We start from the raw sequence: 5,174 nt of genomic DNA, 5'->3' as shown, positions 1-5,174 counted from the left end.
ATTTTGCATGATTTTAACTTTAGTGACTCCTTCAACAGAGTGTCAATCCAAAAGTGTAAAAAGTGTCTGTCCAAAATAAAAGGGCCCAACCAAGTTCAAACGGGTGACCGGTCAAATTCTCTACCACTGAGCCATGGATCCATTTTGTAGGATTTTAACCTTAATGACCCCGTAGACATAGTGTCTGTCCAAAAAGTGTAACAAATTTCTATCCTAGATAGAAGGGCCCAACTAGGTTCGAATTGGTGACCTCTTGATCTGCAATTAAATGCTCTAACATTGAGCTATGGTCCCATTTTGTATGATCTCAATCTTAGTGACCCCTTCTACAGATTATCGGTCCAAAAGTGACCCTACCGAATCGACTATGGACCAATTTTGTATAAATTGGTGGATTACCTATCGGGAATTAAACACAGGTCGTTAGATTCAAAGTCGAAAGTGCTAACCATTACACCATAGAACCACTTGTTAAACTTTACTTTGGCAGCGATTTTGATAAGCGTCAACAACGCTGGATTTTGCAAAGCTAGAGGTCGTAATATGCTTACAGACTTTCACAAGGTGTTTTCAACTTCTTTTATAGGTAATTGAACTTTTGAGTCCATGCAAATGATTGGTTGGATTAATATGAGTTTAAGAAGACAGAGGAGAGAAGAGAGACTTTGTTAGAAACTCACCCATAGGTAATCTCCCAAGATGTTTTCAACTTCTTTTATAGGTAGAATTTTAAAATCAAACCACAACAAAATTTACTTCTATCTAACAAAATTATTTTTTGTTTGAAACAAGATTATAGATAAATTTAAAATCCAAGAAAACGGATCTGAGTTTGATATTATTTGATTTTGGGTATGGACACAACTAGGTATGGACACAGCTAGCTGATTTCTTTTGATTATATTAATGAATGTATGTAGATGTTTAAAGTGTTGATCTTAATGGTTTTAGAAAATATCAACACATCATCAATATAAACTATCGAAATTTTTTGAAAGGATGGAAAATATCATTCATAATCTTCTGAAATTCTGATGGAGCGTTTTTTAGCCTAAATGACATGACGTTCCCCTCATATTTTCTAATTGGACATTAAATGCTATTTTATATTTGTCCTTTTAAGAAATTAGAATTTTCCGAAATCCCAATTTCATGTCGAATTTTATAAAACCATTTGACTCTAAATTCTTTTTATCAAATCATTTTTGTTTTGGATTGGATATCTTATTTATTCTAAAACCTTATTCAAAGGTTTGTAGTTAATTACTGGTATTAGAATTTCTAGTTTTTTTTCACCATGTTGTTAACCTAAAATGTCAGAAATGACCACCTGCTCTTTGGAGACCTTATGAGTTTCCTCTACAAAATATCACCTAAAATGTCACAGTATTTAGTGTTTGATACTTTTTGACTTAACCCTAGGGTTCTATTTAAGGTGAACTTGTGATTATTTTTGTCAAATTATATATTTGAATACCTAATACATTAAGATATAATATCTTATTTAAATAATATTAAAATGTGGTAGAATATCATAATATATGTTTAATTAATATGAATATCATTCAAATTTCAAATATATATTTTTATTTAATGTTTATGATACACATCAATTATTTTAATATTTAACATATCAAATACGTTAATATGTTTTGATATAATACTTCAAGACTATAGGAACTTTCTCAGAGGACCTGAGAGGTACATCGGCCCACAATGCATCTCATGGACGATGCAAAACTATGGTGGCGCTTGAAGGTGAATTGTATAAAAAACTGGTCATGCACCAAAAAATTATGGGAAGACCATTGATGGAATTGAAGCAATCGACGCTCCCCTGTATGGGTTTCCAATCAAAGACCTAATGTTTGATGTTGACTCTTTTGAAGAAAGAGTCACGTGATCGAACAACAAGAAACGTGGCGGTATCTCTGAGAACTCTATCACACACATAAAAAAAACTTGTCGAAGACATTACACAGAAAATCTGGCTTTCATCGAGGAGACCCGAGTTTGATTCTCGACAATGAAATTTTATTTTCTTATTTCTTTTATTTTATAGTTTCATCTTTTGTCACCAATTATATTTAAACTTTACCTAGGTTTGAGAAGCACAATAATGGGTGAGTTCAATAGTATCTTAAATTCAAAGGACTTTTATGAACTTGATTTGAGAGGCACTATAATGGTCAAGTTCAATAGTACCTTAGATTAAAAAGACTTTTATGAACTTTGAACCTTTAATAGTGTTATGTCATAGATATTTGGTTCAATTTCAACAAGTGAGGTTGAGGTCATTCAAATGGTTAATGTGATAATTCGGTCATTTTCAAGGTCTCTTTTGTTGAACGCCATCATGGCTGAGATCACTGAAATGAGCACCAGAGTGAGTTTGACAAGGAGGGTCGTAGAGAACCACACCCCAAGCCAAGCTCATGTTGGGCTTAACAAACTGAAAATCCAAAAACACAAACCCTTAAATGGGAACCAGGATGCAAAGGAATTAAAAAAACTTTATTTTTGACGTTGAACACTACTTGAAGGTTACAGGAACTTGCTCATAGGACCTAAGAGTTACGTTGGCCACAATGCATCTCAAGGACGGTAGCGCTCGAAGGTGGATGATATAAAAAATGGGTCATGCACCATAAACTCATGGGAAGACCGTTGATGGAATCGATGCAATCGACGCTCCCCTTGATGGGTTGCCAATTAAAGACCTGACGTTTGATGTTGACTCTTTTGAAGAAAAAGCCACACGATCGAACACCTCAAAATGTCGTGGTAGCTCTAAGAACTCTATTATACGACCTGAGAGTTGAGGGCTACAGGAACTTTCTCATACGACCTGAGAGTTACATTAGCCACAATGCATCTCATGGACGATGCAAAACTATGGTAGTGCTCGAAGGTGAATGGTATAAAAAATGGGTCATGCACCATAAACTCATGGGAAGATCGTTGATGGAATCGATGCAATCGACGCTCCCCTGGATGGGTTGCCAATCAAAGACCTAACATTTGATATTGACTCTTTTGAAGAAAGAGCCACACAATCGAACAGCTCGAAACGTCGCGGTAGCCCTGAGAACTCTAACACACATAGGGAAGGACGTGTCGAAGAGTTAGACATTAAGCAAAAGATCATGCAAAAACTCTTTAGCGATCTGACAAAATACTTCAGGACATCTACACCAAAAATCCATTGTCGTCCAGTGGTCAGGATATCTGGCTTTCACCCAGGAGACCCGGATTCGATTCTCGGCAATGGAATGTTATTTTCTTATTTTCTCGGCAATGGAATGTTATTTTCTTATTTCTTTTTATTTAACAGTTTCTATCTTAGACTAAAAAGACTTATTTCATTTTATTTTACAGTTTCTATCTTAGACTAAAAAGACTTTTTATGAACTTCGTACCTTTGTCAGAGTTATGTTATAGATATTTTGTTCAATTTCAAATGGTTAATGCGATAATCCAGTCGTTTTCGAGGTCTCTCTTGTTGAACGACATCATGGTTGAGATGAGCAGGTTATTCAAATGGTTAATGCGATAATCCAGTCGTTTTCGAAGTCTCTCTTGTTGAACGACGTCATGGTTGAGATGAGAAGGTGATTCAAATGGTTAATGCGATAATCCTGTCGTTTTCGAGGTCTCTCTTGTTGAACGACGTCATGGTTGAGATGAGCGCTCGAGTGAGTTTGACAAGTTGGGCTGTAGAGAACCACACCTCAAGCCAAGTTCATGTGGGCTTAACAAACTTAAAATCCAAGAACACAACCCCTTAAATGTAAACCGGGATGCTAAGGAATTAAAAAGCTTTATTTTTTACGTAGAACAATACTTGAAGGTTACTGTTACTTGCTCATAGGACCTAAGAGTTACGTTGGTCGCAATGCATCTCATGGACGATGCAAAACTATGGTGGCGCTCGAAGGTGAATGCTATAAAAAATGGGTCATGCACCATAAACTCATGGGAAGACTATTGATCCAATCGATGCAATCGACAATCCTTTGGATGGGTTGCCAATCAAAGACCTGATGTTTGATGTTTGATGTTTACCATTTTGAAGAAAGAGCCACACGATCGAACAGCTCGAAACGTCGCGGTAATTCTGAGAACTCTATCACACACATGAAAGGACGTGTCGAAGAGTTAGACATTACCCAAAACATCATAGTAAAACTCTTGAGCGATTAGACAAAAGACTTTAGGACAACTACACCAAAAATTCATTGTTGTCCAACGGTTTGGATATTTGGCTTTCACCTAGGAGATTCTGGTTTGATTCTCTGAAATTGAATATTATTTTCTTATTTCTTTTTATTTTATAGTTTCATCTTTTGTCACTAATTATATTTAAACTTTACCTCTTCTTGAGAGGCACTTTAATGGTCAAATTCAATAGTATCTTAGATTAAGACTTTTATGAACATCGTATCTATGTTAGTGTTATGTTCTAGATATTTGTTTCAATTTCAACAAGTGGGGTTGAGGTGATTCAAATGGTTAATGCGATAATCCGGCTATTTTCGAGGTCTCTCTTGTTGAACGCCATCATGGTTGAGATGAGCACCCGAGTGAGTTTGACAAGGAAACTCGAATTTAAACTTTACCTACGTTTGAGAGGCACTATAATGGTCAAGTTCAATGGTATTTTAGATTAAAAAGACTTTGTTAGTGTTACTTTGTACCTTTGTTAGTGTTATGTTATAGACATTTGGTCAAGTTCAACAAGTGGGGTTGAGGTGATTCAAATGGTTAATGTCACTTTATTTGATTCAAATTGTTAATGTGATAATCCAGTTGAATAGTTACAGGTGCGGTGAACGTGGAGATTAAACACGTGACCTTCTGAGCTATCCCTGCTAACATTAAAAATAAAAATTCATAAGTAAAGCTATTTCCAATAATTCATTATATTTTAAAAAGAAATAATAATCAACTAAACTATAAGGTGCAATGAGTGCAACTTAGTCAACCTATGCCAGTTGGATAAAAAACGGTATTTCCACTAATTCATTATATTTTAAACATAAATAATCACTAATTTTGGAAAGTTTGGAAAGAACAGTCAAATTATGCAATGTGAACCAAGTGCGGTGAACGTGGATCGAACACGTGACCTTCAGATCTTCAGTCTGACGCTCTCCCAACTGAGCTATCCCCGC

The 5,174-nt window shown here is 35.5% G+C and overlaps 1 non-coding gene across 1 annotated transcript; it reads right to left on the bottom strand.

The window, feature by feature from the left end:
- Positions 1-5,101: 5,101 nt before the first annotated feature.
- On the bottom strand, positions 5,102-5,174 carry TRNAF-GAA (transfer RNA phenylalanine (anticodon GAA)). Its single transcript has one exon. It is a non-coding gene; the product is annotated as a tRNA-Phe (tRNA).

This window comes from Cucurbita pepo, chromosome 16, assembly GCF_057944985.1.
Source record: "Cucurbita pepo subsp. pepo isolate OVF chromosome 16, ASM5794498v1, whole genome shotgun sequence".
Lineage (NCBI taxonomy): Eukaryota > Viridiplantae > Streptophyta > Magnoliopsida > Cucurbitales > Cucurbitaceae > Cucurbita > Cucurbita pepo.
The sequence above is the reverse complement of the archived record's forward strand: the minus strand, read 5'-3'. Positions and strand labels throughout refer to the sequence as shown.